This window comes from Cyanistes caeruleus, chromosome 6 (assembly GCF_971803275.1).
Source record: "Cyanistes caeruleus chromosome 6, bCyaCae1.hap1.1, whole genome shotgun sequence".
Taxonomy (NCBI): domain Eukaryota; kingdom Metazoa; phylum Chordata; class Aves; order Passeriformes; family Paridae; genus Cyanistes; species Cyanistes caeruleus.
This window is the reverse complement of record NC_141706.1, coordinates 58,235,501-58,256,957: the sequence shown is the minus strand read 5'-3', so window position 1 is coordinate 58,256,957 and position 21,457 is coordinate 58,235,501. Positions and strand designations below refer to the sequence as shown.

The 21,457-nt window shown below is 46.2% G+C and overlaps 2 long non-coding RNA genes across 2 annotated transcripts; both read left to right on the top strand.

Moving 5' to 3' along the window:
• Positions 1–6,445: 6,445 nt before the first annotated feature.
• LOC147652721 (uncharacterized) lies at positions 6,446–11,147 on the top strand. The gene is made up of 3 exons (XR_015287781.1): positions 6,446–6,563; positions 10,434–10,556; positions 10,750–11,147. It is a non-coding gene; the product is annotated as an uncharacterized LOC147652721 (long non-coding RNA).
• A 2,364-nt stretch (positions 11,148–13,511) lies between these two features.
• Positions 13,512–20,561, top strand: LOC147652720 (uncharacterized). The gene is made up of 3 exons (XR_015287780.1): positions 13,512–13,786; positions 16,364–17,086; positions 17,224–20,561. It is a non-coding gene; the product is annotated as an uncharacterized LOC147652720 (long non-coding RNA).
• The last annotated feature ends 896 nt before the right edge of the window (positions 20,562–21,457 follow it).

Genomic DNA, 21,457 nt, shown 5'->3' with positions numbered 1-21,457 from the left:
AAATAATAAAGAATAATGATCTGCTCAGTCTTTCTGCTAGAGCCGAATGGGGACAGAGTTTACCTTCAAAAGTCCTGAGACACAGCATCCCAAGCACAAGATTTTTAAGAGGCCTGAATAGACAGAGATGGAATTCAGCAGATTTATGTTTTTTGGGACATTGAATCTAAATTTGGAATCAGGCAGTTGCCTTCCTGTTAGCCCTTAGCTATCCGCTTTCCCAGAAGTAGCTGCCTGTGTTTCCAAGACATTTGGCAACTTTTCTGCCTCTCACGTCATGACAACTTCCATTGGTTTCTGTAAAAGGACTTGAAATAAAAGGAAAACACTACAGAAAAGTACAGAATCCGCTTTAATATGGGTTTCAGAGGACATAATCATTTACTCACCTCACAGATTGAGAAAAGGTTTTTAGGTTTTAGGTCTAAGTGCACTTTCAGTGAAAAAATGCACATTTGATGAAAAAGTTTCAAACAATTTTTTTCATTATTACTGATGACAAATTCCATATGTGTTCAACTGGTGCCAATTTAGGTCTTCTAAACCTCTGACAGAGCTTTATTTCATCTTATTGTAAGTTACAAAATTAATTCTTTGGGAATACCATCTCCTTGGAGAATTAGACAAGTTGAGAAAATTTCCCTCTGGGGAATCACTGGTTTAATATTCAGATTCAATTCTCTTCTAAATTTCTGGTGTGTGTCTCTAGTATATTGAGTAGAGAGTTGAAGACATTTAGTAGACTATATCATCAATTTGAAATTCATGTTTTGTCTGGGCATGTGAAGGCTGATCTCATAGAAGTAGAAGCATATTCATCCCCAACTTGCTCTGAGCCAGTTCCCCCTTTCTGAAGAACTTTGCACACAGCACCATTACATGTAAAGCTAATTTTGCCATGCCAGGTGTTCTGCAGCACTGCTCCCCATGTGAACACAGCTGTGCAGGTGCCAAGGTCTGTGCCCCCAAGTCCCACTTTAGAAGCGCCCTCACATACATCCTGTTTCCTAGCCAGGATCAAGCAACTCAGTGATGGCCATCCAGCTCAGAGGGCAGAAACCCACATCACAGGAGTCCCTGATGCAACCTGCACCAGGAGTGAAGAGTGGTAGGAAGAGGAAAAAATGTCTATTTACACCTAAAAGCAGACTGGATATGAGAGTGAAGTGCAGAACACACAGCTTCTAGAGGAGGGGAAGCTTCACCCAGTGGTGCCAGGGCACTCACTGGCGCCTCTGCAGAGGAAGGATTCCACTCCCTGCGGCTCTTAATTGGGCATTTAATATAATTGATCTTATTACACTAAGCATATTACTGTTAAGCCTTCAGCTGTAGTGCTCAGTTGCTGTTGGAAGGGTAAGACCCATCCACGAATCAGCCTAAAAGCGACACATCTGAAGCAGCAAGATGATACTTCTGAGACTAATAATTACTTTGTCCAGGGAGTCTCTGAATCAGCACAGCAACAACTCCTAAAAGCACTGACTAGCGATTGTGAGAGACCTCTAGGATGTGTTCCCCAAGGGCATCTCTGCAGCCGTGCCTTCCTCCAGCCTCATCTGCAAACTGCCTGCCCTGGCCTCTGCTGCTCCTTAAGCCCCAGCCCTGAATAACGTGGACAGGTCTGTTCTCCACATCGAGAGCAGCCCACACTGAACTTGCTCAGGTTCACAGAGCTTTCCAACCCCTATGCATTGCACAGGCTCTGTGATTCTCCATCCTCTAAAACACACACAAGCCTCACTGGCCTCCAGCCCAGCTCTTACATCCTCTAGGGAAGCCAGAGCCCACCTTCATCTTCCAAGGAAGAGAAAGGTTCCCTGCAGGCACCACTCAGCCCCCAGCATAAAGCTTAACAAAACAAGCTTCCCTCCAGCCCAAATCCCAGGACTGTTACTGAACATACCAGCAAAGATCAATACCCAAAACCAGCACCTCCTCTTTGAGATTCCCAATCCAAACCTTCCAGCTTCTAAGTGCCCTCTATATCCAGCGTGAGTAGCTAACAGTAACCAGCTGAAGGCAAATCCTTAGGAGCTGTTGGGGTTTTTTGATGTCCAAATGAAAGCTTTAACCACCCACCTGGTGAGGAGTTTATCAGCCAAGGGGGGTTTTGTGAGTATTTGGGTAGCCATGGTGAACAAGGGGTCAGAGGCAAGTGAGCCACTGGGGCTGGGTCTCTCCACCCAGCATCATGTGGAACCAGGCAGAAACCATGCTGGGTTGCATTCACACCATCTACTTTTCTTTGTGTCACAGGGTTTTTTTCCAAGAGGTTTTAATAATAGTCAGCTCCTTAGATACTATTTGTTTAAAAGGGGCCTTATCTGAAATACCCTTTTTTGACATTATCAGCTGTGATTATTCAACTTAGAGAGGCTCAAATTCTCTAATGTAAAAATCACCAATGATCTCAAAAACTATGTCTTTGAGAGTGCCTTTTAATTTCTTCATCTTCCTCAGCCTTTCTAGGGCAAAATTATAACCTTGAAGTTGAGAGATGGAACAGAATTTAAGATAAAAAGAGTCAAATGTTAGCTTTCAAATACCAGGAATGAGGACCCAGGGCTCTAAAAGGATCCTTGAATATTTGGAACCAAAACAGTATTACAAGAGCCATCTGTGCTAAAATTATTCATCTCATTGTTTTTACACATGAGGTAGAAATCTATATTTGCAAAGTATTGCATATGACTTAAGCACCCAAGAGGAACTGAAAGAGAAAAATTCAGCCCTAAAGATTTGGTCTATTGAAAGTAAGTAACTGAAAACTGGGTGTTTGCTGATTGATTCATTTGTGACCAACTCTGTCATCACTTCCTTGATTTCCTTCTCTGTCATACCTCTTTGTTTCACAATGGAGAGAAGACTGCATGGAAGAGTCCTTGGAAGCTGTAATCAGTTATCAGCATGCTCAGATCTGTGACTGAGGGTTGTGGAAAATTCAAAGACTTCAAGCAAGGGTTCAGTGTAAGACACAGCTGTCTTGAGCTGCTGGTAGGCAGGACAAGAGCAGGTAAAGTGAGACCTGTGTCACAGGTTAAAAAAACCAGATTGGATTTCACAACACTGCCCACAGGATGCCTGTCAGACCAGTCCTAAGGAACACGGCTGGGAAGTCCTCGTTTGTTACCAAGCCTATCCCACACCCTGCTGGTGGAAACCGGGGGTAAGGAATGGCAAACCCTATGGCAAAGGATTCCCAAAAAAGTCCTCCCAGTGCTCACATGCTTTTCTCCCACCACGGGAAGAAGGTGCTTCTCGACTGAGGCAGGCAAGGCAGGCTGTGGCCCTGAGCCTGCTGCCCTCCCCCAGGAGCTGCCTCCAACCCCACTGCGGCAGCACAGGAGGCTGTGAATGGACTGCCTGCCATGGGACCTCTCCTGGCCAGCCTTTCCCAGGCCATCTGGGCCAGCAACATTAACAAAAGCAGTTTAAGGCCATGAAGAATGAGTCATGCATCCTGTGACAGCCTTTGCACACAGGGACTAAACACTAGGATACACCATCTCCCACTGTTTCTGTGTACCAGTAGCCTCCAAACCAGTGCCACTCAGTTCACCACAGTGCACATTGTGCCCTGCAATTTGCACTGATTCTTTAATGGAGGTTCCTGTCCTTTAGAAGCACAGCCCAGCCATGCAGTAATCTCACTGATAGCTTGTTTCACACAGCCTTGGTCATGCTGGGGAAAGCCAGTGCTGGAACGGGAAGCCTGATGTTGGATAGCCCTGGGGCTTGCAGCCTGGGTTTGAGGCACAGCTTCTGGTTTCTGAGATGCTCTCTGAAACATTATCCACAGCTCGTTAATATGACCTGCTCTGAGCAGCCTGCAGAGCACAAAGATATTCTATTGAAAGTCCTCGGCTACTCAAAACAAACAAGGAAATAAAATGGGATGAAATATAACAGCTTCAATAAAGGCAGCATTCTGCTGCGTTATCCCATTTGGAAAGGCTAAACTAAATCCAGTGGTGAGAAAAATCTTGATTTCACTCCTGATTTAGCATTTTCAAGGCTAGCATGGGATTACACTACACAAGCAGGCTGCTACCAAATTAGTTGACTTCAGGCCTTCCCCAGCTCAATAAGCAGTTGGATCACTATGGTCGCATTTTGCTCTGCACTGCAGTAGGTTTTTGAGTGACTCCTTGTGAGCAGCAAGAAGGCAAAATATCCCTCCTATTTCTGCCTTTTGAGGGCTATATCTGGTGTTCTCTCCCTTTCTGTGCCCAGGCACAGAGATGTGGACAGTTCACCACCATTGGTAAAGACCATCTTCAGACAGGGAAGACGTGACCTTCACTTTCCAGTTTCCTACTCTGCTTTTTATTTTTTTCTTTTATTTTTCTTCTTGCCATTCCTTTCTCCAGAAAGTCCCCCCAGCAACAAGACCAAATTAATACTTGTGAGGAGTGTCTCACCAGACTGCAAATGCCTCTGCTCTTTATCCTAAAATAATTCTCATGTGAGTGACTAGAATTGCAAATTGTTTTACCTTATCCAAATGTGTGACTTAAAATTATTAGGACTTTTAAAAGAGGCCACAGAGGGTGCTCAGAAAGGCTATTTCCACCTGGAGTGAAGCATGACCTCTGCAGGGCATGGCTGTGTCCTCTGTCACTCCTGAGGGTGGCTGTCCTGCCTGGAGCAAGCGGTACAAAGTTAAAGTTCTGATGTGTCTTTTTCAATGCAGATGGTTTTCTTTGATCCCAGGAAGATTTGCATTTGTATCAGATAATGGCACAGGGTGATATTTGAAGCTGGCAGGTCTATGCTGATCTGGCTGGAGGCAGCAGCTCGCCCTGGGTGATTTTCATGTTGCCAGAGGATGGAGAGGCAGTGCTGGGCACAGGGGCGTAGTCCCACCAGCTGTGGATGGTTCAGGGTGGCTCTTGTCTCAGCAGATTGAATTTGTCATCACCTGGAACATCTTTCTGATAGACATTTCACCGTACTTGGTCTTAAATACACATGTGCACATGTTCCCATCAGTGGGGTCACTGATGTCCCTCCTCTGCTGCCACTAGGTTGAACACTTTAATTTACTCACTCAACAGCTAAAAGATGCTACAAAGTGACCTTTTGGGAAGGTGGAAATGCTGATCTCTGATCCAAAAGGAGCCCTGCCAACATACCCTTTTATCCCAAAACCAGTAGCTCAGCTAGTCCAGAGCCCAGAGTGACTTTCTGGTTCAGAGAGAGAACCGTGACAAAGCCCAGAATGCAAATCACCCAAGAAACTATCAGCAGCCAGATCAAACCCAGCATTTGCACTGAGCATCTCAGCAGTACAGTGTGACAAAATCTCCACTCCAAAATTACTGAATCTGGAGGAAGTTTAAATCCAGAAACAAAACACTTCTACTTGAATCAGCCAGTATTTAGAGTGTGTGTTCATGGGTGGGAGTTTATGTGTTTGTATCCCATGCACACACATTTGTATGCACTCATTAACTACTGCAATTTCTAAAAAAAGTTAAAATCTAAGATCACAAGAAGTAAGGATTGCTTGTATTAGTTGCATTTTTCATAGGCAAAGTCACAGCTGGGGCTGGCACCACGATTTGCTTTTGCTCAGCTCTTTTCCCACAGACAGTATTTTGGGTAAAAAACAGCTGGTTTAATGAAGCTGCAGAGAGCCAGCCCATGCCAGGGGCAAATTCCAGGCCTGGCCTAACTGTGTGTAATTCACATTCAAATCAGCTGAAGTTATGCTAGCCTTCCCCAGGACTGACCCAGCTCCTGCAGCTTTCCTCCTCAGATTGTTCCCAGCCTGCCACTGTGATAAGCACACGCTCCCAGGATTTTGGCGTAGGAGTGAGGCCAGGACAGTTTCGGACACACTGATCAATCACAGAGCCTTACGTTGGACAGATCTGGTATCAGTCACCAGTTTACCAACTTCCAGGCATGTGACAATCAGGAGCATTTGGGGATACATATTTATGTTTCCAGAAATGAAAACACAGGGAGCTATTAATAGATGAATGTAAAAGCATCCCTGGGACTGTGTGAGGTGTCATCATCTGGCAGCACTTCACTGTACCCGCTGCTGGGAACGGAATCATGTGGGTTGTCATCGTGCAGCCACCCGCAGCAGCAGCACAGGCTCAGCCCCGCTCTGGGGCCAGCTCAGTCTCCACCAAAGGGACAGCAGCATTTGAACTCCCCTCAAAGCACTTAGAGAGGGAGTCGGTGCTGGAGCCCAAGCACAGCTAGGACAGGGATGTATTTTCTTCTTACCAACTCAGCTGTTTCCACCTTCCCTTAGGAGACAGTATCCCATTTCTTCTCTCCCCAGGCAGATTGAGGAAAGCCTGGGGCCATCCTCTGTTTTCACGACAAAGGTAAACTTTGGGCACCTGTGAAGGATGCTCCTCAGCTGGGGGCAATGCTGAAGGAGGATGCATTAACCTTGCAGTTATTTTCTTGGAATAGGATCTGGCTAGGGTAGGGAAATGGTTGGAAAAGTCTCAACTTGATGTCTAGACCTTGTCAGCATGTGACATGGCAGACTGGGAAGCAATTCTCATCCCCTGCATCCAGGCCCAGGGGATCAGGTAGGATTTGGCTGCACAGGCCAGGTGTTCAACACACTGTGCATCAATATTCAGCATGAGGAACAAAAATGTAATGCGTGTGTCCATTGTTTTGTGTCTACTCCTCTGTTCCTCTTGCCATGAGGAACAGAGGAGTAGTAATGTGCTTGCAGGCACATTAGACTGTTTTCCAGCTCTGAGATAGCTCTTATGTAAATGGGCAATGCAGTACAAGGAGATAGTGTCCTTTCCCAATAACCTCTCTCACATCTGTGCTGTTGCCCTGTAGAGGTTGAGGTGATGGCAGAAAGCAGGCTGAGTAGCCACTGCTAAAAAGTGACAGCAGGAGAGCTAGGTGGCCTGACCAGCTGATTCCTGGTTAAGTCCTCTGTTGCTGGATGTGCCAGGGTGCTGAGCTCCTAGGGGACAGATATTCTTATTATTTAAAGCAAAAAAATTATATAAATGAGCATTTTTACCTTTTTTTTTAACCTGTAATTCTTCTGGGAAGATTTTTCAGATATATTAAAATACAGGTATTTAACTTCTAATCTGTTCTTGTCTTTTAGTGCAGTCAGCTGGCACCCCCTTCAATTTCTAGAAGGTCATTCTATTATAAGGCTGTTTCAAATAGCTTCAAATTAGTTACAGATTTATAAACAATTACATATTTTTGTAAGATGAGGGATTTTCCTTAATATGCATTTAATGAGACACTCAGAATATGAAGTAGCTATGGTTTGGGATTTTGTTCATTTTTATAGTGTTTCTACCCATTTATTTTATGAGCTCTGGGGAGTGGAGGCTAAAATTGAAAGCTTGTAAGAGGTTATAAAAGAAAAGAATGGACATATTTTTCATGGCAGTTTGAATAGCCAGGTTGAAGGGAAAAAAAAAAAAAACAGCAGTGCCTTTTATTCACATCTTAGGCAATTGCTTTCTCCCAGTGCTGGACTCAGACATGGGGTGCTGTATTTTTTTCTCATGGGCTTTTTTCCACTGCACCTCACCACTGCAGCTCAGTACTCACCAAGGTGAGAACATCGCTATCTGCAGCCTGAGGAGGGAGGGGCTGTCACTGTCCCCTCCTTAGGGACTGGGCCAGGCAAAGGAGAGGCTGCAAACAGCCAGAGGCCCAAGCAGAAAGCCCCAAGAGCTCAGTCATGGACATGCATGGCACTGTGCCTCTCTCTGTACATTTAAGCATCGCTCCTACCAACATCTGTCAAAGCTGTGGGCACCTGGCACTTCTGTAAATCAGATTTTCAGGTCTTCAGCAGGCATTCAGAGAAAAAGAAAACACATTTATGAGCCACCTGCAGTTAAACACCATGGAGGTCCAGACACAGATTTGCACAAACCAGTTCCTCGTGACTGATGGTCTGAGTACCCAGCAAGGCAAAAGCTCAAGCTCCTTCTGTGTTGTTGATTGCACATCTCACATACACCACTTCCAGCCCCTGTTTTTACAGAAAATGTCTTGAAAGGAGAGGAAACAGCTGGTGAATAATACATTGTGTACCCTCCCAGTTGTATTGCAGCCTCTCCTCAACAGGCAGGGTTATCTGTACCACCACGAGCCATTCCCCCAACGCTTCTGGAAACAAAGGCTCCTTTCTGCAGCTGTTTATCCAAAAGACACGGACAGAGCTGCAGGAGGAGTTGGGGAAACAGCAGGAGTATGAGATCCCACCCAGTGTAATCCCTTCTCAGGGAGCAGAGGTATCTCTGGACAAGGAGGGCTTGGGACTCAGTCACATTCCAGGTTTATCTGCCAGCTCTGTTCACCTCACCACTAAGTCTTCTCCCAGCTTATAATGACCCATCCTCCCATATCAGAGACTGCTTCTGGACTTGGTAGCAAACCTGAAGTTGTGAAGATTGAAGAATTATGAAAATTAAAGAAACAAGCAACAGGACAAGAGAAAACAGCTGCAAGTTGTGCCAGGAGGTTTAGATTGGATATGAAGAAAAATTTCTTGACTGGTTGTCAAGCTGCCCAGGGAAGGTGATGCACAGAACAGGCTGCCCAGGGAAGTGGTGGAGTCACTGTTCCTGGAGGTATTTAAAAGATGTGCAGATGTGGCACCTGGGACATGGATTAGTGCTGGGTTGACAGGCTCTGGAACTGGGTGGCACAGAGCAGCCCTGGGGGATGTGGCAAAAAGTGCACTGGCTCCAGGGAATGCTTTTTTGGGGAAAATGGCCATTCCCCAGGACAGGGCTGCCAACCAGGATAACCACACTGCTCATCTTGTGCTTAGATCCCCAGTCATCATCTCACTTCCAGCTCATCCTGAACTGGTAGAAAGTTGATCTTTCACCTCCCAGCCCATAACTCACACATCTATTGGTCACTGACAACCGATTATATATTTTGTATATTATATTTCTATATAATAGAAATATAATATATATTATATAATATATACTATATATTTTATTTTTTTATATATATATATATATAATATATAATCTTATACATTATATACATGCAGTGCTGTAGATGTTGCCAGAGTTCAGCTTTGGGAATATTTCTCCAATATGTGTTTAGATGTAATTAAAAAAAAAAAGACTCTCATCAGCTAGCTGCCCCAGTTGCCCTGCAGCACAGAGGGAGACCAGGGAGAGGTTTGCAAGTGCTTTTTTCAGGGTTGCAGTAAGCATATCTCCAGGCCCCTGCCGCCAGCCAATGCTGCCCTTTGTGAGCTGCACAGATGCAGCGGGAGGGAGAATGTTGGTTGAAATCCTGACAGACTTTATGCTAATTCACCAAAGAGCATTTTAGACCATACATGGACACTTAATCGAGTGGGAAAGACAGCAGCAAACACGACATTTAATTATGGGAAAGAAAAACGAAGTCTTTTACCCTGCATTTGGCGTTCTCCCAACACACAGTTAATTGTTAGGAGGGTATATTAGAAAGCAATGAAGGAGAAGATTGAAAACCCTGATTATGCCGAGGTCCTGAAAATGCTGAATTTATTGAATTTCACATGAGAAAACACAGTCTGTGCTACACTGAGGGCTGTGCTAGCAGCCAGCTAAGAGCCCAGGGGGTCTGTATGTGCATGTAAGAGGGGAACAAAGCACCCCAACTGCTTTATGAGCCTCTGCCAACTGCTGGCCAAGCCCCACTGCATCCCTAAAATGGGGCAGGTTGATATATACTCATGTAGATGCTCTTGGTGTAGGTCACAAGGTGCACAAGGCCAGCACGTTTTTCAGGAGTTCAGTTTTCCTTTAGAAAAAGGTCAATTTGGAAAGTGCATTTCATTTGTGACTTCTGCGTAGTGCAGAGGTTAGTGTGTAGTTTTAGTTACATTTGCCTAAATTTGGCTAGAGCCTGAAGCAACAGCAAGCCCAAATGCTTTGGAAAGCACTGGCAGAGATGGCCATGAGATAACAAGAGTGGTGGGGCTGGATCATGTGAAGGTCCATCAGTCCCTGATGCACCCGGAGAGGGGGGTATTACCAGAACAGAGAATCAACCAAAATTCTCCCCCACAAAACCCCACCACCTCCAGCAGTTTGATTCTTTGCCCTGTCCTTGGGTTGTGGTGTTGCCTCAGTATGTTTCACTATGAATTTTTTCACTTGTCCCTTGAACCACATAAAGTTTCAGCCCATTTTTTCTTCATGCCTCATCATGGGTGAGGAGCAAAATTATGACCCGTGGATGTAGCCGTTATATGATAACCCGTGACCCAACATATCTCCCTGGGAAACTCCCCAGATCGGGTCTCACAAAGGAAAAGTAGTGCCAATAACTGCCAGTTCCATCATGATATTAACAATCCCATCTGCTTTTGCTAAAGCCAGTAGAATTTTTTCCGGATTTTAGTAGGGTTTGGGGTTTTTTTTCCATTTTTTTTTTTTTTTAAACAGGAAAAATCGTCATGGACAAATGAGCTCCAGCCGACGGGGCACCTGCAGTAGCTGTCACTGTGCTGCAGGGGGGAACCTTTGGCTGCTGATGCACTCGCGGCTGCTGCAAGTTGGAACAGCACCGTGAGTCAACTTTGGCCGAAATGCCCGTCGGAAGAGCCCTGGTGATTTGTATCGTGTTCCCAATTTTATTACAGCTTCTGGGGTTTTTTCCTAGCTTTAAAGAATTTAGGAAAAAGAGTCCTAAAAATTAAAATAATTTTTAAAAAGAAAGAATCTGGCATTTGGAGTAAGATAGCCAAAATTGTTCTTTCAGATCACATGATTTTTGTGCCTGACCAATGCCACTGGAAATACCCAAACGGAAAACCTGAATCCGCCTCAGACACAGAGTCAGGCTGCCACTGCAGAGGGGGAAGTCCAGCAGAAAACGTAAAATTCTGGCTCCTAATGAAGTGCAGCAAACCAGAGGCAACCCAAAAGGCTTATGTAACAGTGGCACACCCCTGTGACGGCAGCCAGGTGTGTGTCCCAGTGCAGGGAGCACTTGGCACTCGCTGAGCTCTGAAATGAATCCCAGCAGCCGCGAGGGGAGTTGGGCTCAGCGCTGAGGCTGCCCCTGGCACCTGCTCTGAGCCGCCGAGGGTGCCACACGTCCCTCGGGCCAGCCCGAGGACACACACAGCTCCCGGCAGGAGGAGCTCAGGCAGGACAGTGCGACACCGAACATCGATTTGTTGACGGAGATCTCGGGGGAAGCTGCTGAGCCGAGAAAAACAAATTGACAGCAACTCCATCCTCAGCAGCCAAACGCGCTCCGGTTTTGGCTTGGATTTATCAGGTGCCTGACCGAGCTTGTGCTAAGCTTGAGCACAAGCCAGCCGTGTTTACCAGGCTGGTGGCAGGCAGGACGGGGCACTGTGCCTGTGCCAGCCCAAAGCCCGTGGACAGAGCAGGAGCAGTGGGACCTGCAGCTCTGGCTCAGCCCCACATGCTGGCAGCATCTGCCCCTCGTGATACAGCTTTTAGGAAAATAATTAAGTTTGGATTTATTTTTTTTTTTTAATGAAACAAGAATAAGTCTCTCAGCTAAAATGACTACTGTGCTGTTTAAAATTTGATTTAAACACTTCCCACTGCTTTTTGATTATTTATTCCTCTGAGATTTTTTTTAATAAACAATTTTCCACTTTAGACCCTGCAAACATTTTCTTATAAGGACGTCTGTGAGGAACGTCAGGGGCTGGCTGATCATTTGCAAGTGTTGATCCCTGGGGACGTTTCCAGCGCTGCTGGGTAATGCTCCAGGAGACCTGGCAATAATTCACCCCCAAGCTGTGCATGCCCTCAGTCACTCTGGGTTTTCAAGAACCACACACCAGGTGCACAATGGCCTGCCTGGGGCAGCAGGAGGAAAGTGGGCACACACCTATGGGCAGGTCACAAGTAGAAATAAAGGTTAGAAAAGTGCAGAAGCCAGGCAGCAGTTAAACATGAATGAGCAGATTCCTCATTTTTCAAGGACTGAGGGAAATAATTTGACTTTAGTTTGCAGCAACAACCATGCTTCAGATCTCCATTGCACTGCCAATGCAAGCATCCCCAGAGGAACCCAGGAACACCTGTGCATAAAAGGAAGAAGGAGATTCTCAAGGCAGATTAAAAGAACCTCAGAACAAAGCCACCTAACTGCAACACTTTAAATGGAAGTCCAGCTGATGATTGAAAGACTGGCCTGCTCCAGAAGCACATTTTCCTGTTCCCTGTATGAGAAGCAGAGGGTGGTTTCAGTTCAGCAGTGGCTGAGCTGCTGTACAGTAAAACTCACTGGTGAATGAGCTACTTTAAAAGCAGAACTTTGTCCTCTTGGTGGCTCAGTTTCTCTGGTGTCTCCAAAATGTTTGTTTATAAGTGGGAAATGACTAACTGGCCTGTGCAGAAATGAAGGCAGTTGAGGTTCCAGCTTTGGGAAGTTGCTCATGGTGTTGGGCAGACAGGGCTAGGGAAGCCCCATGAGAGCAGGGGCTGAAGGCAGCAGAAGGAATGCAGCTCCATCCTCACCTCTGCAGGTGACTCAAGGAGTTCAGCTGACACCTGCTTCAGCCCCGTGGAGCCCTGGGAGGAAACCTGAATGTCACATCCCACTGCTCTGACCTCGCCTCACCTCTCCCCTCACCACCATCACTCACACTTCTGCTAAAAAAATCCTGCCCTCAAACACACCTAAGTCTCTCAGAGCACAAACCAAGCATCACAGAGCCTGTCCCTTCTTCCCCAGACAACAAAATGCTGGAAGTGGCAGCACCAAGGAGGCTCCCCTTGTCTTTACATCTCCACATGCTGTCAATTCTGAAACCTAATGATTGTGCTAACACAGCAGCTATTTTTGGCTTGCTTCCAGAGTCTACTGCAGCAGGCTGCCAACTGCAGTGGGCTTGTGCCACCATCCCAAACTCTTTCCACAAAGCCCCAGCCCCTCAGAGGGAGCATCCAGCTTACTGCAAATGTTTGCCATGACACAGCCACTGTTGCATGGCATAGAATGAAAGGTCACCTCTGACACAGGACAAACTACAATTCACAACCTTGTCTCACTCACCAAGAACAGCCCAGGCACTGAGAACAACAGATCTCTGGAAGACCATGGATGCCAGCAGTAACTTAAGCAAAGCTGCTTTTTTCTATACAAGCAAGCAAAGACCTTGAACTTTTATCAGGCACTTATCACCAAGACAACCAAGAAAAGTGCTTGAACCCTAGCCAATATGTTTTTCTTTCTGCTTCATGGAATACATGAATTACAAGAGCAGGCTGTCTCCAGGAGCATTTGTGCCTCAGAGACAGCAGCCAGGTTTCCAGGGTAAACTCAAATGAACTCTTACATCTCTTGGGGGCCTCAACCAAAACACAAGTCTAAAGGATCTCAAATGCTGACATCATTTTAAAAACACAACACCACAGTATTACCTCTCCCAAGCACAAACCTTACTCCAAGGCTTACCTCTGTTTATCACACTGATATATTATCCCAGACCCACTTTCTTCAGTAGTTTAAGCTGAAACACCTGGCTGCAAACCAGGACACAGGCACTTCTTATTCTGCCATCCCCACTTTGGGGGTAGGAGAGCAGGGCTAGAGGTTGAGAGCAACAAAGCAGAGATGTGAAGAGTGAGCCTGAGTAATTTTGTCTGTCTCCTACAAAGTTTCTCAGCGTGGCTGAAATTCCCACTTGGACTGCTGGGGGCTTCAGCAGGTACTGCTGTACCCAGCTCTGAGTGAGCTGCCAAACAGCAGCACTCCCAAGAGCCATAGAACAGCCCCATTGGTGACAGACCGTGCTGGCAAGTGTGGGGTACACATATGGGATGGGTGGCCAGGATGGGCTCTGCCCACAGTGCTGCAAAAAGGTCTGAGGGAGCCCAAGACCTTTGTCCAAGCGTGCTTCACACCTTTCTGCTTGTGCTCCAGACACTGTTCGTCTCAATGGTGGCTGCTCCACTGTGGGCAGCCCTGCTCTGGAGATGGAAGGCAATGGTGAGCCCAGTTAGTCTGTCCTGGTCCTGGTATCCAGGCAGGGCTATAAGAGAGGTCCAGAGAGCAGAGCCAAAGGGGAGGAGACCACTGGGGCCCCTGCATGGCTCAGGTGGTGGCAGGGAGAAAACTGACCTTTGTGCACTGCTTAGCAGCTGAGTTCAGTTGTTTCTTAGCTTCACTATTTACATGTGGCTAGTTTTTGTCATTTATCTCATTTCCTAGTTATTTACATTATCTTTTGAGACCTTTTTTATTTCAGTTTTCTGGTGTGGAGGCATCACAAAACTCTTGCAACACTTTGGAAACATCAGTCCTCCTATTTCCCTAAATTGCATGTGGAATAGTAGAGGAAAATCGTGGCAAGGGAAGCTTGGACCCTAATGCCTCAGCCATTGAATAAGCCATGAGCAGACATACTAATGGACATATCTGTTCAGGCAGTTACAACAATTTTTATGCAAAAGCAGTGCTTCCAAATGGAGAGTGCATAAAATTATGCTAGTGCTGAATCCATCAGGTAAAAGGCATTGCTACACTGATTTTAAGTACCTTTATATAAACACAAAATTATCTATCACCTCTACATAGGGGATAGCTATTGACTTAGAAAAAGCAAATGGAAAGACCCTGCTATGAACTTGCTATGGTTTAACCTCCTGATTGTACTTGGATTTGAAAATTTAATTAGAAAGTAATTAAAGAGAAGCCGGAAATATCACAGAGGCTTCACCACCCGGCCCGGGGGGTTTTCTTGGCAGCAGAGCAGCTGCACGCAGCACTAGATTTCTGACCATTTTCTTACAAAGCAAAAGACAGACTCTTTCTAAACACCACTCTGCAGCAAAAAGGCTTTTGACTGATAATCCAATCTTTTTTCAGAAAAACAGGACAGGTTTCCTGTTGGGTTGTTGGCGGCAGAGCTGCGGAGGCTGCAGTCACTGTTGGAGTTAACTGCTGCACCGCAGCCGCTTCCCACCGAAGGAAGCTCATGACAGAGCTGCCCTCTTTCTTCATTCCTGTTTGTTATTTCAACAGACCCAGCAGCAGCCAAGAGCAGAGAGAATGAACAAATGGGAATAAAAATAAGTCCTCTAAGACACGCAAAGCATTAGCCAGTTCTTTTTTTAATCTTTCTGCTTGGTCATATATCTATTGTGTTTTAGAGCTGAAATAGCAGAGGGGTTTCTTACAGCAAAGCCAGATCAAATACAACTTCTGGGTGAGTGTTATACGGTATGTACCAGCCTCTAAACAAAAGTGAGGGGGTTGCTTTGCTTTAGTGTAGACAGGAGTTTGTCCTGCAATGAGCTACAAGGTCAGAACAGTTCCATGCTGAACAGCAGGATCTGAACAGTCGCACATGCCACCAAAATTAAATATACACTAATCACAGGTGAACTCAAACCATTTAGGCCCAATGGTTGGATAGGTAATTTCTGAGTCACAGAGCCCTATTCACATGCCAGCTACAAATACCTTGGGGAAAAGAAAAAAGGATGGTTAGGGTAATGCTCCCCATGGCAACCCAAGCATCTACACAGTGAAGCTGCTGCAGAAAGAGGATATCTCTGCTTTGCTCCGAGGAGGCTCCATCCCCCCAAACCTCATCTAGAGAAGGGGATCTACACAGACCTGACAAGTACAGCCTGCTCCAGAAACCAGGAGCTTGTGAACATACTGCTAACACTATGTACCTACACATCCCTCAGCTTTATGCAATGCCATTTTGGCATTCCCAGCAGCACTGCTTGGAATTAGGGTGCTGATGCATCAGCAGTCCTGGGCCCTACAGCCTGAACCACAGGTTTCATTCAGGCCAATTATAGCACATTATAAACAGAGGATCCTGCTTGTTTTGGAGCCGGCACGTAGCGAGTGGCAGGTTCTGCTTCCACAAATAGCCCAGGAGCTGGTGAGGACAGGCTCGCATCCACCAGCCTGAAAAGTGCTGGGGTTAAAATGACACCAACAGGGAACAAAGAGATGTCCCCAGCCTGCCAGAGACTGAAGTGAATAAGTCTGAGTACTGATCCCCTATGGGGCCAGGCTGTGCTTTAGCAAAACCTTTATCCTACTTACCTACAGGAAAACCGAGCTTTCATCCTGAACTTTCCTTGAATGTTTTAAGTAGAAAAATTTAATAATCACAGATATATTTTTATAGACAAACGGATGATTTTGTAATGATTTTAAGACATGTTCATGATACATAATACAAAAGGCAGGCATTTCATTGGTTCTTAGGGAGCCAGGGCAACAAATTCACATTGAATTCAATCAGGCACCTGCTCAGAGCAATTCCCACTGGGGAAGCCATCCTGTTCTCTAATTATAAAACACTGCATAATTTTTCTAACTTTTGAGTATTATTGATTTTTTTTTTTTTTTTTTTTAGGTGGGCAGAGAGAAATGCCAAGTGTGATGTCAGCAGGCAGCAGTACCTGGCACAGTTGCTCTTTCCCAAAGTAGAGCACTGAATGCCAACTGAAGCATGGCTGGATATTGCACAATAAGAGACGAGCTATGCTGTGCATATTTGGGGCAATGGAGGCAAGGGTTTGACCCCTTGTGCCCTTGGGGATTGCTCTGCCAAGGCCAGGTTGCTATATCATTATGATAAGGGTAATCCTGTTAGGCAAACACATCAAACAAATAGTCACTCCTGATTGCAGACCTTGTCTAGGCAGATCTAAGCCTGGGTTAAAAATGTGCTGAGTGTGCAGTCCTCTGGCACAGCACACTCAGCACAGGGCCTGAGAGAGGGATACGTGGGGTTTCTGTGCCTCAGGACACCATACAGGCACTCTCTGAGGCTCAGGCTAATTCCTGGAAGTGTCTAAAAATTGCAACAGAATAAGTTCCCTCTCTTTCCCCTTCACTTCTTGTGTAGAAGAGGACAGATGACTCTTATGTCAGCCTGTTTTGCTTCTATATTTATGTCCTGCCTGAGGCTCACAATGTTCAGCTCAGATGCAATCCAGTCTGGTCGTATTAATACATCTGGGAAAATATTTTTAACAACCAACATCAAGCTGAAGGCCAAAATCATCCACAGGCACCAGGAGCTCCCTGACCCCTCTTGACCGCTTGCTTATGAAACAGAAAGGCTCCCCAAAAGGTAATCTGTAGACTTTTAAGGGCCAAGCATGCTTTCCAGCTTCCCTCTGTAATATGCTGGATGAAATTTAATCTCTGCTGCAGCTCTGGGAATTTCCCTAAGTTTCCAAAAGGCTGAACGTGGCTCTTTTATAATAGGTGCCGAAGCCAAGGCTTAATGAGAGGTGGGCTGTGAACTCAGCCAAGATGAAGAGGACACTGATGACAGCCTGTGAGCATCCCTCAGGGTTTGCAAAGCAGCTGGAGCTGGAGCTCATCACCTTGCTGCCCACCTCACTCTGTCAGACCACTTTATCAAGGAACCAGAATAAAAAATAAGTCTCAAAGCTTTAAAAATTGGGTAATCCCTCCGGTGGGCAACATCAACAAATCTGTGACACCAGCTGAGCCATTTATTCATCCTCTCATCAGCTGGGACTGATGTCTGACAGCAGTCAACCCTTACAATTACAGACTTCCTACACTGGAGAGATTTCCTTTCCAAAACAAAATGTATCAGCTTTACCTGGGCTCTCAAGAATCAAAACCAGGTAAGGTTGGAAGGGACCACTGGAGGTCATCTAGTCCACACCCCCTGCTCAAGCAGAGTCCACAGGAACACATTACTCCGCATTGTGTTCAGGCAGCTTTTTAATATATTCAGGGAAGGAGACTCCTAAAGGTCTCTGGGCAACCTACTCCACCAAGACCCATACCATATGCAGATTTTTGGAATTTGCTCACAACAGCCAGGAAGCAAGAACCACAAGAGGAGATTTGCTCATTTCATGTCAGGGATCAGGATGGAGCTGATCCTATAATGCAGCAGAGAAAAAAGCAAAGCAGCCAAGGTTATGGGTAGCCCCGGCTCAGTGTGAAATGGTGATTCACACAAAGTCAAGAAAGCAGACACTGACTGTAATGCAAATGAAGACTGAAGAGGAAGAAGAGGTGGATACTGAGGAAGACAGTGCAATGGTGAATCATGAGAACAGGGTGAGGTTCAAGGCCACAACTTCTCCCCTGGACAGGATGATGATGTCTGATGATTCCAGCAAGGGAGCCAGGAGCATTGCCCCAACCCAGATCACTGCTGACTCTCTAATCGGCTGTCTTGTTTCTCAAATGAAAATATTCTTGCACTTCCCAGGAAAACTTCTCTATCTTTTCCAAACTAATTTGATATTCTGAAATGGAAGGACAGCCACTTGCCAAAATGCTCCCCTGAGAAATTGAGGTGGGCAAAGGGACACACAAAAGGCATGTACATGATGCAGGTGTTACAGACCCAGATAGGTCTGTAACAGAGCAGGGAAATGCTCTCATCTCTGCATCTGATGTGCAACAGCCATCTATGGTGAACAGCCCTCACTCACCACCACACAGGAATAAGATGTGCACTCCTTCTAATCAGGTAGCCCTAGGCAGCTTCCCTTGCTGCCTTCCCATCCCTGGTGCTGCAGGCAGCCAAGGGCCCTGCAACGACAGAAACAAAGGACAAGCTTATCAGGGGAACAAGCAGCAAAAGAAATGAAACCGAAAGATTTCTGAGGAAATGTTTGTGTGAGGCTTCCACGAGGTGTCAGCAACAGCTATTATTCATCAGAGCTGAACAGAGTGCCTGGGGCTGCCATCCACCTCCTCACATGGCATGTCCTCACCAAAGGAGAACAAATCCTGTCTAGTGACTGCCAGCAACTCTGCTGCTGTGTCTCTGTGCAGGAGGGTCAGTCTCTGTCCCCTGTATAACACAGCAGAGCATAGGGCTCCCAACGCAGAGCCCAGACCCCAAGGATCAGAACAATATACTTGCATATGATCCCTGACCTAAAGAACTCATCAGCTGAAACAGGATGGCCGAAGCAGCATTACTGCATCCCGTGTGCAGGTGGGATGCTGGTGGCACAGAGAGATTAAACTGAAGATTAGTGATGTACCTGTGGTGAGAGAGGGACATGCAGTGTATATATTCCAGCCCAGCACCCCTCCCGTAAAACCCCTAACTCTCCTCATTCCTTACTTCACTCTGAAGATGTGCAGTTTTAGCTAAACAGATCGTTAGGCATTTCTCTCTGACTTGTCAACGACGCTAAAAGTGAAGTGGCAGCTCTGCTGCTCCAGCCCACCAGGGATCTGGAGCTGTTGTCCAAACTCTGCTGACCTTTGGTCCTGAGCCTGACTCAAGTCAAACCCATGCACAAATTATTTGCAAGGACTGAAGCAAACCCTGCATCCTTCAGCTCCGTTCAAGAATGAGGGATGTACTCTTTGCCCATCTTCAATCTCATGCTCAAACCCAGCAGTAGACCATGTTCAGTGTACTCCCTGACAGTGTCTATTTTTATTTTCCTTTTAATTACACACACAGTCATGTCCATTAAGCCAAAATTATCCTGTCCTCAATTTAATGAAAGCCTTAGGAAGCAAATGACGTCTGCCACAAGAAATAGCAGAGCTTTTCCCTTTGTCTGATTACGTAGTTGGGGTTTCCGTAGTATTAAGAAGGTTTTAGTTGGTCACTGGCTGGAGAAACCAAAGGATCAAGGTCCCAGAGGAGGGTGAAGATGAAAATAGCTCTGAGAGGATACGTCACGTTACTTGGATGTGGCTGTACCGACAGAGTAATCTCTGTCATGTGCCAAGGAACCTGTGATAAGCCCTCTCATAGTCGGATTGGTAATAAGATCAGTTACTTAATTCAAAGTGATTAAAACCAGGCTGGACTGCAAATAAACCATGTTCGTGGGTCTGTGCAAAAAAATATACATATCAGAAAAGTAAAACTTTTCTGGACTGTCCTGTTATATCACTAGTGCTGAGCACTGCACCCAATAAATAATTTTAGGTCCAAATGGAATTCAGTGCAGCCCACAGACGGGCTGCCTTTCCTACAGGCAGGCTCCCACTTCAAATGTATGTGACAAATACAATTTGCAAAGGGTTACCCACCAGCTGTGAGGCCAAAAGGACTTGGCACGCCCTGGCCTATTTTTATGCCAGTGCTTTGGCCCAAAGCACACTATGGTTGTAACCATTCCTATCACCTCCATAGGAGAACTTGGCCTGTGAAGAACAGTCCCACTTCTATACCAAAGACATTTATTTCCTAAAAAAAAGCCAGTTTAGCTTTGCAACTGTGCTAATGCCTTGCCTTTGGGCTCTGACACCACTTGGCTTGCTCAGGCATATGTGGAGAATGAGTAGAAAGTGCTGGGAAACCTGATATCACCACACTGGACATCCAAATCAAAGGCAATGTCCTAGCAACAGCTAGAGAAGGATTTGGGATTGTCATCAGGGCATCCCCCAGAGCAGGTGGCACACAGAGATGTGGTGGGTACCACTGCCATCAGCAATGGGCAGCAAGGCATGGGCAGACACAAAGAAAGGGCTGGAGAAGCAGCTATTTTTAAACCACTTCTTTCAGTCCTGCACTTTGGTACAAATTATCCCATGGCTGCAGTGAGAGGACACAACTGACAGGTCAGTGAGGGCCTTGGTGGGAGCAGGGAGTGGTGAAGCGGCTGCCTTTAATGGGTTTTCACCTGGGCTCGGAAACAAGCAGTGAAAGAGGATTTTCTGTGCCATGGCTGACATCCAAGACGCCAAGAGCTGTGGTGGATCTGCGGGGATCCTCGGATGACGAATTGTGCTGACAAACACTGCACGTAATTCTCTCCAGCAAAGCAGATCAGTGGATGTTATCCTTCTTTTATTCTTTTCCCTCAGATGCGGTCAGCAAGAGTTTTTAAGTGTGACAGTGGAGCACAGTATCCTGCCCGGCTCCCCCACCTGCCTGCACTCCCTCACACGGATCCCCAGGGTTTGCTATGAGCATCACGTGGCAAGGAAGAAGCTACAAAGCAAACCAAGCACAGTTTAGGCATTGTTTCCCTGGCTGAATGGTGGTTCAGAAGAAGCACAACAAAGGGGATGGCTGTTCCTTGCCAGCTTCATACTCATCGGAGTCATCAGGACAGTTGGTAGCGTGATGTGGTCTCCCTTCCTGCCTCTCCGAGCAGCTTCACAGAGGGGGCTGCAGGGAAGCAGAGCATTTCAGCCCCTGTCTGGTGATCCCCCTCAGTGTGCACAAATGTCTCCCGTTCCAGCAGCAAACAGCAGCAGTGAGACAACTCCAGGGACAGAGAAATCAGAGCTATGGCCTGTGAACCCTTCAGCAACTGGTATTGCCCACTTGCAGATGCCAGAGAGCCTGATCTTCCTAATAAAGAGTACAATGGCTGCAAGAGGGGGCCAAACACACAGAGGAATAGGGAAATGGTCTCAGGGGGTCAAGGATGGAGCAGATCAGAGTATTTGTCATCAGTAAGGAGGCCTTGCGAGAAAGCAGATCCCAGTAACACCAGCACTTGCTTTCACAGTGTGTGACTCT